A 13,927-nucleotide genomic window follows, 5' to 3' on the forward strand; every position below is an offset into this window, starting at 1 on the left:
CTGGCCCAAAGTCACCCAGTAAGCTTCCATGGCCAAGTGGGGACTAGAACCCGGATCTCCCGGCTCCCAGTCCGTCACTCTCACCACTACACTACACTGGCTATTGATGGTGTTATTGGTCCTCGGTTTTTTTTAGCTTAGTTACCAACATATGTAGGAAGCTACTGCTTTGCATAGACTTCTTCAATGACTAGCTATAAAAAAAAGGGAAGATTGCTTGGAGCAACCCAGTTCACACGTAACCAGAAGTCACCATGGGTGAATTTCCCTGTGGGGCTTTTTGTTGTGGTGGAGTGGAGGCCACCACTTTGAATATTAGAGCCATGGCAGGGGTGTGTTGTAGCTTGTTACATGCGAACCCTGCAAGGGTGGTTAACATGCCACCTGCAACTCTAAAACAGCCCATGAGTTCTGGGTAGCTTGTCAACCACCGCAACAATCCACCCTTGCCGGGTTCTCACATAATGACAAGCTACAGCGTGCCCCTACGGGGGCCCGCCGTGGCTTGAATATTCAGAATGGTGGCAAAAGCTACGATGAGAAGGCTCACAGGAAATTCTCCCATAGAGGCTTCTTGTTACTTCTGCACCAGGTCATTGTGTTGACAGGTTATAGGGATAATAGTGGTGGAATAGCTTGCTAAGCAGTTTGATGATGAAAGTGTGCATCTAATAATTGGGTTAGTGCTATTGATATTTTGGTTTCAGAATTGTGATAATGCAGTAGTGATTCACCTTGCCTGAATGAAAATGACAAGACTTCATATTACCATATTCTCTCTGATCTATAAAAAATACTCTGAAGAGCCTATATGGTAACTATTTGAAATGTTTGTTTCTTAGCTACTTTAAAAAAATAAATATCAAGTGGCTAAATATTAGGTTTATTGTTTCTGTTATGGTTTCTGATGGCTACACTATTTCTGCTTTTAATCCTTTTTAATTATTTAATTGTTTATAGTAATCTTGTTAAAATCTCTAAGAACTTTTTGGATTGAAGAACAAGCTCACATAACAAATTAAGACTAAATAAATGAAAAAAAAAAACCCTGAGAAGTAGCTGGGAAGAAACTAATTAAATGCAAATTTTGTACCTTAGTCTGTTTCAACAGGAGTCAAAATATTAGTCTGTGAGAACTCTGCAGATGCACATTTTTTCTATAAATTCATAATTTGGCCTTTTCTATGTTCTAGAAATTGTGATAGATCCTGCTCTTAATTCCGAGACAGGGGGAGTGTGACCCTGTTGATTCTCCTGGACCTCTCATTCACTTTCGATACCATCGGCCATGGTATCCTTCTGGATAGGTTGTCTGAGTTGGGAGTTGGAGGCACTGCACCACAGTGGTTCCGCTCCTACTTGGGTGGCTGACTCCAGAAGGTGGTGCTGGGGGATTATTGCTCTGTGCCATGGCAATTGTGCCATGGGGTCCCACAGGGCTCTTTTTTATCCCCTATGCTGTTTAACACCTACATGAAACCACTGGGGGAGGTTATCCGGAGGTGTGGGCTGAGGTGCCATCAATATGCATATGATACCCAGCTCTACCTCTCTTTTTCATCAAACCCAGGTGAGGCAGTGGCTGTTCTGAATCAGGGCTTGGGCATGGTAATGGACTGGATGAGGGCCAATAAACTGAAACTCAATCCAGACAAGACGGAGGTAGTGTTAGTGGGTGGTTTGTCTGCCCGGCTAGGTGATATTCACCCTGTTCTGGAGGGGGTTGCACTCCCTCTAAAGGATCACGTTCGTAGTTTGGGGGTGCTCTTGGATCCAGAACTGTCACTTGAGGCACAGGTGAACTCAGTGGCACGGAGTACCTTTTATCAGCTTAGGCTGGTATACCAACTACGCCCTTACCTGGACAGAGATAGCCTAGCTACAGTGATCCATGCTCTGATAACTTCTCGTCTGGATTACTGCAATGCGTTATACGTGGGGCTGCCTTTGAAAACGGTCTGGAAACTTCAACTGATCCAAAATAGGGCAGCAAGATTAACAGGGACTGGCCAGCGAGCTCATATTACGCCAGTACTTTTCCAGCTGCACTGGCTGCCAGTCCATTTCCGGGCCCGATTCAAAGTGCTGGTATTAACATTCAAAGCCCATAACGGCTTGGGGCCAGGTTATCTGAAGGATTGCCTCCTCCCATATGTGTCTGCCCAGACCTTAAGATCATCCTCAGCGGCCCTTCTCCGTTAGCCCCTGCTAAAGGTGGGTGGCTACTAGGAGGAGGGCTTTTTCTGCTGTGGCACCCCGGCTGTGGAATGAGCTCCCCAGTGAAGTTCACCTGGCACCTACATTGTATTCCTTCTGGCGCCAGGTGAAGACCTTTTTATTTTCCCAGGCATTTTAGCATTTTAGCTTTCTAGACTTTTAGCTTTGCTGTTTTAAATCCGTATTTTAAATTCCTCCACTGCTGCTAGATTTTATTGTGGTTGTATTGTTATATTGTGGTTTTAATGGTTTATATGTGTTATGTTGTTTTATTGTGTGCTGTTTGGTTTTAATTTTTGTGAACTGCCCAGAGAGCTTCAGCTATTGGGCGGTATAGAAATGAAATTAAATAAAAATAAATAAATAAATTCAGTTTTCCTTTGAGACACTGTGATAATTCCTGCTCAGTCACAGCAATTCTGATTGGAGGCAAGGCATGAGGGAAGAACAGCTGGGTTCTTGACAGCTGGTTTGGAGCAGAATTGCTGGGATTTCGGTGGTGGCAGCTTCCAGTAGCAGGGGAGGGGTGCAGCTCTTGCAGGGCTCTGGGCAGAGGCAATATGGTCCCCCCAACCTCCAGAAGCCCACTCCTGCATTTAGCATTGTTCCTATGCTCCTATCTGTGAGTGGTATTCAGTTAAGTACTATGGCTGGTATCCTATTAAGTTATCTCACTAATGGAACTGCTTCCATCAGCAGAAAGGAGAGGGGAGCAATTCACCCCCCGGCTCCAACCCATCCCCACGTGCTCTCAAAAACTGCTCTGGATGGCAGGTTTTCAGGGTGTGTGGTGGGCTTCGGGGTGGTGGGTGGTGGGAAGAAAGTCCCATCATGTGACCAGACTTCTGAGCCTGTGACTTTGGATTTTCACCTATGCAATTTCAATTCATTTCATTTGGGACCATGTGGTCCTTCTGCCAAGTCATAGTGAAGTGAGAGGCTGTTACCGAAAAGATTGGTAGATTGTTCTCCATTGTTACTATAGTATACAGCTGCTTAGAACGGACCACATCTCATAACGATCTGACCGAAGTTTCTTTACCAGAAATACCTATCCCAAAATAGATCTGATATCTTCAATAAAACAACTTCAGATTAAGTAGTTTGTGGACTGCGGGCTAAAGCTGTTATTCTTTTTTATGCTGAATAATAAAAGCGTGTACTAACACATTCTTAACTATTTGTTAATAGACATCTCTCAGGTATGTGCTTGTTCTTTCTCTGTCTTTTTTTCTGTACTTGAAATGGGGGGGGGGTAATAGGATACCACACACAGTACTTAACTGGATGCCACTTACAGATACCACCCATAGTGCCAATGCTTCATGCAGGAGTAGGCAACTTCTGCAGGTTGGGTGCCACACTCCCCTCCCCGGAACCCTGCGGGAGCTGCACCTCTTTCCACCTCTGGAAATTGCCATTGTTGAAATCCCAGCACTTTCTCTTGGAAACAACAGGTGTTTGGCAGGCTGTTGGGAGTCCAGCTGTGCTGGGAATCAAGGTGTGTGCGTCCATCATGCCTTGATTCCAAGCAGAATTGCTGTGACTGAGCAGGAATTATCCCAAAGGAAAAATGAATTTACCATGTCCAAATAATTAAGATATGTCTTCAGTGTCCTCTTTTGCATGCTAGTGGAGGAGAAACATCTGCTTCAAACAAAGTTCCCCATTATTTTTGAACTTGCGGAATTGTGGTTTATTTAAACTGTAGTTAGTAAGAAAAAAATCAGGATCTAAAACCACAATTTTATCCTGGTTTGTTTGAGCTAACTAACTTTATTTAAAGTTCCCTGAGTTTTGACATAAAAGGAAACTTGGCTTTTTATAAATTGGAAGCAGAAGCTTCTGATTTTCTCTGATATGTAAAAGAAGAAGAGGGGTGATCACATGAACCCAGGTTTGGCTGCAGCTTGTTCACATAGCAGGAAATGATAGCTTTGATTATATGTGAACTGGGACTAGGTTTATCAAGGGTTACTAGTCATGATGGCTAAATATTATCTCTAGTATGCTCTCCATACCAGGGAACATGAGCGGGAGGATGCTGTTCCACTGCTGTGGGATTCCTGTAGGCATCTGGTTGGCAACTGTGCTGGACTAGATAGGCCTTTGGTCTGATCCAGCACAGCTCCTCTTATGTTCTAATAGGGTAGAACTAATCTGTTAGTTGGTGCTGGAGAAGACTCTTACGAGTCCCCTGGACTGCAAGGAGGTCAAATCAGTCCATACTAAAGGAAATCAACCCTGAGTGCTCATTGGAAGGACAGATACTGAAGCTGAAGCTCCAATATTTTGGCCACCTAATGCGAAGAGAAAATTCTCTGGAAAAGACCCTGATGCTGGGAAAGACTGAAGGCAAAAGGAGAAGGGGACGGCAGAGGATGAGATGGCTAGATAGCATCACCGATGCAATGAATATGAACTTGAGCACACTCCGGGAGAGAGCGCAGGACAGGAAGGCCTGGCGTGCTATGCTCCATGGGGTCACGAAGAGTCGGACACGACTGAACGACTGAACAACAACAACAACAATCTGTTAGTGCATACTTCTACAAATACTTACCTTTATGGGAATATGTATTTATGCAATATTTGATTTTATTTACAAGATAAAATAGTGGATAAGAGTGCTGCGATCTCCCTCTATATTAGTGCTTTTGCATTGTCTTCTGTACATTGGGAGCAAAGTAGTTTGTACTGGCAATGAAAATTAACTTGGAAGATAGATACTTCTAGGAATAATTTTTTAGTGCTATGGTAACCTGAATCATAAATCAGTTAAGTTAAACCATAAATCTTAGATTAAGCTGACTGAATGTATGTATTTATTTATTTATTCATTCATTCATTCATTCATTCATTTCATTTCTATACCGCCCAATAGCTGAAGCTCTCTGATACTGATACTGATAAATGCTGATACTCTGGCTTAACTATTCTGTAAATCAGTCTAAAAATGACACAAATTAAAAGAAAAGACTGTTCCCTAGGGAATTACTACTGCGTGCCAATCCTATAGAAAACTTAGGTTCATTTAAGATTATAACTAGTAGCTGAAGCCCATATTTCTAGTTCAGGGAAAAAGAATGATTTAGGGCATCCTTTGAATCCTTTGAGGAAATTGTCAGAGCTGGGATTAATTGGATATTGATTACAAAATAGGGTTCCTGGTTTTTTTGTATGTGAATGGTCCCTATGAGAGATCACACTTCTAACTTGATGGTGTGATTCCACAAAGAATGAATAGATGGACCTGCCATACAGTGAAAAGGAGCTATAGCATGTGAGAAAGAATATGGTGAACAGTTATCTCATGGAATTGAAAATAAACATACGTTTTAGAATAACTGATGGTATATGTGGGTATAAGTGATTGTTTTCTTATGCATCACATATATTTAGTATGTCTTACAAATATATCTTGTACTCTAGTGAAATAATTTTTAAAAATATAATTGGCTCTCCTGAGTGATACCTTTTCTTTTCAATTAGTAAGCAAACCTCTTTGGATTTGCCAGTAGGAATCAGTCTGCCTGTGTGCAGTTAAAATATGAGATTCCATATAGTTGTTGGACTAGCTGTTACTGAGGTAGAATATACTTAAAGAAAATATACATGAGCTAGAATGCTGATTTTCCAGCATTCTGGCTCATGTGGAGAATTGCCCTTTGTCATTGGTTTGAACTGGAATGAGTTCACAGAACAGAACTCGTAACAAAAGAAAGGTGACAGCTAACTGCTGAATCATGAACAGATCCTCAGAGATTGAACTTGGATATAGGAATAATCTGTTTGAGAACAAGAGTATCTTTGCTTTGGAGTTACCTTGTACCTTGGAGAGTTCTCTGATGGCTAGTGCTTCTCTCTCTCTCTCTCTTTAATTTTACTACCATTACATGGTAGTGGTAGAAGTAATCTTTGAGGTTTTGCTTTCTGTGTAAGGTCAAAACGATTAAGCGGATCTACGCTGTTCCTGTTTGGCTGTACTTTTAAAAAGAAATGCACAGATCTTTAATGTTCCCTACAAATGAAAGGGGTCTTTCCATCCACACACAGAAGGCTTCAGATCTTCTGAAGAGGATCCCTTTGGCAGAAGTGGGGGAAGCAATTTTTGCTGATATCCCCCCTCCCCCTCTAGGTCTCAGCAGGTTCCCTAATCCTCTGGAGCAGTGTTTCAAGACCACATGAGGTTGCAGGGGAAGGGTGAATTGGTGAAAGTTGCCTTCCCTCTTCTGCCAATGAGGCATCCCTTGAGCAGAACTTGGCTCACAGGATGCTTCTGTCAGCAGGAGCAACTTGGGATCCAAGCCAAAGTCAGTAAGGGTGCAATCCTATGCATCTTTATACAGAAAAAGGCCTATTACTGGTAGCATGCCCCTGCCAGCCATGGTGGCTATGGGATGCTGGGAGTTGTAGGACTTTTTTTCTGTATAAACATGCATAGGATTGCCCCCCCCCCCCCAGCTTCTTATGCTAGTTTTGATTAAAATGGCCATGTATCTGGTGCTGTTCAGGAAAACAAACCAAGCATCGGTAACTTAGTTTGGTCCGCTAGTTATGTTAAATTACTTCGTCCTCTTCTTTCAGGTTTGTTAGCAATTGTGATTGCCCTAATTTTTCTAATTTTTTATTCCCTTTTCCATAGTTCAGCATTCAAATGCCACCTTAGTCATATTCACTGGTGGAGTCATTTTGAATTTCATTTTATTATGAAAGAATGTAACATACCGAAGCAATAGTTTTAGCAAAGCCATGCTATTAGCAAGTGTTTAATTAAAAATATTTATTTTCAAGTCTCTTGAATTGTATTTCTTCATCACAGGGTGAAATACACCCTGCAGCTAAGGTGTGTGCATTTCTTGTTGCTTCTTCATATAATTAAAATAATTCTTAAAAGATTCAGATTGTCTAAAGCTCCAAGAATCCTGTTCTTGTACGACAATCAAAACATTAATACTTTATGCTTGAAAACTATAAATGATATGAGTTTGGCTGTTTGTGAATAGGTCTACTACTATGGTTTTGCTTAGTGTCACATGATGGTGTGAATGAAACACCAGTAGCTAAAAGTGAAACTGCACGTAGCCAAGAAACAATGGAAATTGAGATTTTGTCAAATTTCAACATTTGTTTACTGCTGGGCTCTCCAATCTGGTTCTGTGGGCACCAATGTGTCTATGGACTTCTATCTTTGCACCTGCCAAGCTCCTCACCCCTCCTGATTTTTATTTTATTTAAGATTTATTTTATATAACTATCATGCCTGACTTGGTGCCAGGCCAGGGTGCCTCTTCAGATGAAGAGCCTGAGATTGCAGAGCCTGAAAACCATGTGGAACCGTATGATGATAGTGCTACCCTAGCAACTGTAGGGAAGCTACACCAGACTCTTTAACAGTAATGGACCCTGAAGAACCCATGGACAGGAGCCCTGAGGAATGTGCCTCACCCATGGTGTCAGGAGGAGGCTGAGCAACCGAAGCCTCCTGCTTGAAGCTATAGGCTAAGACCATGGCCAGGTGAAGGAGGGCCTGCTTGCAGGAGTGCCTGCTTGCAGACTCAAGAGTAAAGGCCTTCTCATGAGCAAGGCCCTCACGAGTAGGACTTTTGCCAGAGGGCCTATGATGAACTTCAGCTAAGCCCTGTGTGGGGCCCTGGGAAGTCAAGCTACATAAGCCTTCAGTTTCAGTCTAGCCATTGCTGGAACAACATCTGTCTACCAGCTCCAGTGCTCTGTATCTCTGATCTTTGTGCTACTGACCCTTGGACTCCTGCTTGCCTCTGCTTCTTGGACTGCATTTTGAATCTGACTGCTTATGTTTGGACCTTGGTTGCTCTTGAGAGCTCTCTCTTGTAACTCTCTCTCTTGCTTGGTAAAACTGCCTTTGACTATTGCCTGGTTATTGACTAGCCTTTGGATCACCCCTTAGCACTGAACCTGATCTACCCATAGCAGGACAATAACTTGGAGGCTTATGCTGCAAAGTGAAGTGCTGTCTTCCAGTGCCATCTTTATTTGGGTTTGAAAGAGGTTTTTTTGTATTGGTATTCAGACTCCACGTCCGCCTTGTTCTTAGGTTCTTGGGCAAGCTACTTTTCATTTAGTTTCATAAACTTGTATTATGGGTGATGATGAGTATTTTGTGATGGGCCATGCCCACCGTGGCAACCATTTTATGAATTTTCAAGCCCTCAGGGCAGCTATCTTGTGATTCTCTCCAGATGTGCCCAGTGGCCAGCAAAGGTTGGGGACCCCAACGGCTATGTTTCCTGATTGGGTGGCTGACATGTATGAATGGGATCTCAGACCAGTGCCCTGTAGTGTGTGTGTGGTGTCAGAAAGAAAGAGAGAGTGTTGTAGTTTGCAGGCTGAAAGGACTGAGAGCTAAAAGTTTGTAGGTGGATAGTGTAGTGTACATGCTTCTGGGGATCTGTTGTCTGCTATAGGAGTTCCTGTTTTTCTTCCATTGTGCTCTGCAGTATTTGGCGCATTTACAAATATACAAGCAAAACATACCATATGTTTCTAGCGCTCTCTTGTTCCAAGGAAACTAAATTCTGTTGTGCTGTTCTGCCCCTGTAACAACTGACTGTTTAGGGAAGTGGGGAGCATGTGACATAACAATGTACACAGAGAAGAAGAAAATAACAGGCTTTTATTCTCCAAACTTGGTAAGGGAAGTATATGTTTCAGAGGTAGTATGGCATTCCTAATTTTGGAAACATAGGTATAATACATTCTAGCATGGGCACAGCATCTGCATGCAGAGAGATAGCCATCCATAATGCTCTATAGCAGCAGTCCCCAACCTTTTCGGCACCAGGGACCGGTTTCATGGACTACCCCCCTGCAACCCCCCAAAATCCCCCTGGGACGGAACCTACCTGGCAGCAGCTGGTCTAGGTCCATCCCGGAGGGATTTGGGGGGAGTGGCGTGGGGGTAGCTGTGCCCGGACTGCGGACGCAAATGGCGTCCGGCATAGCCAACGCCATTTGCACCCCTCTTCTTCAAGTAATAAGAGCCTCGTGTGGCGTAGAGTGGTAGGCGGCAGTATTGCAACTGAAACTCTCCCCATGACCAGAGTTTAATCCCAGTGGAAGCCGGGTCTTGGGTAGCCAGCTCAGGTCGACTCAGCCTTCCATCCTTCTGAGGTTGGTAAAATGAGTACCCAGTTTGCTGGGGGAAAGATAGTCACGACTGGGGAAGGCAATGGCAAACCACCCCACTATAGTCTGCCATGAAAACGCCAGCGCAAGCGGCGTCCCTCTAGGGGTCAGTAATGACCCGGTGCTTGCACAGGAGGAACCTTTCCTTTTCCTTCTTCAAGAAATAGGCTATGTAAATCTTTACGGAGCCTATTACTGCAAAGAACATGGACGCAAATGGTGCCTGCTACACCATTTATGTCCCTGTTCTTTGCAGTAATAGGCTATGTAAAGATTTACGTAGCCTATTAATTGAAGAACAGGGACTCATATGGCGTCCGCTATGCGGACGCCATTTGCGTCCCAGCAGCCGGAAGTCCGCCAGCGGCCGGAGCGGGCTGGCAGCTCTGCAGACTCCCCACGGAGCGGAGCCAGCCGGGGCCAGTGAGGATTCCAAGGGAGAGGGATGGATCGCCTCCCCCCCCGCGGACTGGTTCCTAACAGGCCATGAACCGGTACTGGTCCATGGCCCGGTGGTTGGGACCCCTGCTCTATAGAGCCCTGTCCTCTCCCTGTCCCCAGATATGCACATTACAGGGGATTAGGAGTAGAGGTTGGTGAATCTCTTTCACTTTCTCTCGCATTCAAATGTTTTAAGTTTCAAGTCCCTTCTCAAATATGAAGAACTTTGCAAATTTTGATAAATTCTTATAAAAAATGAATTGAAACAAAATTCTCACCAATCTGCACGAGTCAGATTCAATAGGTATAGCTATGGAGTGGGTCATGTTGCACCTGCTTGCCATATAGCTGTTAAAGATGAAGAAGAACCTGTCAGAAAAAAGTCATAGCAACCCTAATTAAGCACTAACATGGTTGAATATACAAGAATTCGAGCCAAGACTTTTTAAGAGCCAAGCACTTATAGCCCTGGGCCTTGATGGATGAATATGTCAGTTTTGTTTTCTTCCACATTCAAATTCTTTTAATCTCAAATTCTTTTTGTTCTAAATATGGAGAACTTTGGTAAATTCTTATCAAAACAGAACTGAAACAAAATTCTCAGCCATCCCCAGCCATTCCCAATCAGGAGGTCTATTCAGCCTCCCTCTTGATCTGGTAGAAATTAGTTGAGCTTAGACTACACAGGACGGTGGTCCAAGCTTTTTTTATGTGTGTCGGTAGTACTTAGAAATACATGAAAGTCATGATTTATCAACATGACATTATGAATTGCTGTGGGCTGGAGCATTGGTCACCCTTATTAAAATACTATCCAAGTACTGAATAGATTTTGTTGTAGAACCAAACAAGCTTTCAGAACATTAAAATGTTGGACATGTTTTCACAAGCTGTAGTGATTCCTATCATCCTTTTTCATTAATTACTTCAGTGAAATGGCTGGCATGGTCCTGACTTTTCACCTCCCTGGCCCCTTAGCTCTTTTTTCTAATGTTAATTCTTACATTGGCTTGGAGGCCAAGATACCTAATCTACACAGAGCATTGTTTGAAAAATCCATACAGAGCTGGGGATCTTGAGGGCATTGCTGATACAGCCATTTGTGCCAAATCTGATTGGCTGAAAATATTTATTACTGTTTAAATGAAAGCTGACCTACTTTGTGAAACATATTTCTCTAAACTGTGAATCCTTCTATTTTGACTTTATGTTAGGAATCATCTTGCTGAGGTAACAGCTGGCTAGATTATGTCTGTGCTATGACACCTCTGAAAAACATTAAATTCAAGATGCCCTTTTTCAGTATTGTTCAGAAAAAGGATTATGATGTACAGAGCCTTGCTTTTAAGTTACTTTCATAATCTCCAGATTAAATAAGGGAGGGATGGAAAGGGTGAGAGAAGGAAATACATGAATATGGAAGAGAGTATTAAGCACTGTAGAAAGAAAGGTTCCTCCTGTGCAGGCACAGAGTCATTGCTGACTCCTAGAGGGATGCCGCTTTCGCTGGCGTTTTCTTGGCAGACTGTAGTGGGGTGGTTTGCCATTGCCTTCCCCAGTCGTGACTATCTTTCCCCCAGCAAGCTGGGTACTCATTTTACCGACCTCGGAAGGATAGAAGGTGTGATTAAAAGAGCAGATGCTTCAGTGACATATAAAAAGGGAAAACATCAGGATGTTTTTATCCATTTGAGACGTGTGTTTTTACTATGTTTACTACATTTACTCATGATACCACATACTCATGATAGCATGGGCTCATGGGTGGGTGAAGGCTTGAACAGATAAGTATCATATGGACAGAAAATGAACAGGTTAGACTGCAGTCCTATGCATGCTTAACAAATACCTAATTGAACTTGGTTCTTGGTACACAGTTCTGAATAAACATACATAGGATTGCACTGTTAGTCTCACGTGCTAAAAAGAACTATTTATCATAATGTTTTTGGTGTTTCTCTGAACATATATGAATGGTGAAAATGAGGTCTCTGGTTCCCTATCTCTATATGTCTGTGTAGATCCACAGTGAATTCACATTTTTGGAGAACTGAAGTGAGAATGGAGTAAAATGGCTGTCTTGAAAGACAATGTAACAATTTATTTTACATCCTCCTCCCAACTTCCACCATATTTGTTCAGAATTTGCTGTGTTTCTTTGCACATGGGCAAGCCATATATGCATGGTGTCTACCATGCCGGCTTTATAAGAGGGAAAACTATCTTAAAAGAAATATGGGATTCAATCCTATACTGAAGTTCCAACAGTGATCTGGCTATAGGATTTGGAGTAAGTCCTGCTATGCCAGTGGAACACTGGATGTATTGTTGCTATGACAGATATGCTGGCAGATCACCTCAGATATACCAGCACAACACTCCGCCACCAGAACTGTTCCACTGGTGAAGATTAGGGATGCTGGAGAAATTTGAGATGGACTAAAATAAGCTCAGATTTCTAAGAATCTGACCTGCGGTATCCGCTGCGGAGTGACCCCCTCAGGCCATGCGGAGTCTGTGGACTTACAGATGTTTTTTTAAAAAAACTTAAGTGAAATTTACGCATATTTATTCGTAGGAAAATCCATAAGTTTCTGCTGAGGAAAAGTTGAATGGAATGGGAGACAATACACTAAATGTTACATACTAAGGTAAATTATGTACATTGTTACAAAACCTCTTATGTAATTATTTGCGTGTTTTTCTGCATGACAAAAAAAATATTTTTGCATCGGTCTGTGAGCGGACGACAGAACAAAAGGTGCCCGACAATCCACGAAACACAGATGGAGCAGATTTTACACAGTCTGTACGTCCCTAGTGAAGATAATGCCAGTGGAATGGCTAAAATGAGGTGGAGCTGCAGGCAACACAGGGGAAGAGCACACTTACGCCATATTCTATATTCGTCCAGACCATGCCTTGTCAATGGTTGAACTTCTTACCAGCTCCAGCAAAAAGAATTTTCCTTCCATTTACTTCAACGGGAGTGGGGGGGGGGAGGGTAAAAGTAAAAGAAGAAGAAGCTGCCCCCGCATCAACAGCCACTCTGCCCATGTCAACACAACAGACCATACAAAGGTGGTAACTCGGTACCCAAGGACAGTACGCTATCACCAGTATATAAACACCATAGAGGGTGCCTGCAGCTCAGATGAAAGGGCACATGGCATGGGTTTTCATCTTTTTGGCCTCATGCTTTGCACACTTGGAGCTCACAAGGGGGAATTTTGGTGAGGGGAAAATATAGAAAAAGGGCACTTTGCACACAGCGTGAGTACTTTGTACAAAACAGCCTGGCCTCACAAGACCCATGAAACTTGAGCACCTTGCTAACAGGTTTCTGCCTAGAACCCTTATCAGGTACCTCACCTTGAGGGCTCCATCACAAGTGCCCAACACCAAACTCCTTTCCAGCAACTCAGGATGCCAAACAGAGCCCCACACAGCTGCGATTTATTCATTATATTTCAATTCACCCAATAACAAACATATTTTCCCCACCCCTTTTGCAAATTGTGAATACCAGGTCTTGTCTGAACTGTATTGTCTAATATTGCTTCCCCCCATCCCAGCAACAGCGGGGAGCAGTGTCTCCCACACATAGGGAAGATGTTCACACTGATGCAAGTCCTCCATCGGTAAAGGCCAAGTATTTCACTCCAACCTTTGCCACTGCTGGCCACAAGCACTCACAAGCACTCTTTCCGTTAGGTGTAATCGGAAAGGGGTGAGTATGATCAGAGTCACTGCAGTCTACCACTCCCCCCCCTGCCCCCGATGGAGGGCGAGAGGATGAGGCATGAGCATAGCTTGTGCACTTGGGTGGCACCACTCCTTCTCCCTCACAAACACCTTCTGTGCATCCAGGTTCAGGAATTATGTGGTCTGGCTATTGCCTGTTGCGTATTGTTCTTTGTCTCTGTCTCTGCTCTCCACAGGCTGGTATGCCACAGATACGGAAAGTATACTGCATACAATTCCATGCAGACTGTGGGGAGGCCCACCCCATGACCAGTTCCATGCAGACTGTGGGGAGGCCCGCTCCATGACCACCGACAATTATCAGATGCTTCCTCTGTTGTAAAGATGTATGAGAAAT

The sequence above is a fragment of the Heloderma suspectum genome, chromosome 1, assembly GCF_057233095.1.
Source record: "Heloderma suspectum isolate Gila_16-S chromosome 1, 16-S_ref, whole genome shotgun sequence".
Classification (NCBI taxonomy): Eukaryota; Metazoa; Chordata; class Lepidosauria; order Squamata; family Helodermatidae; genus Heloderma; species Heloderma suspectum.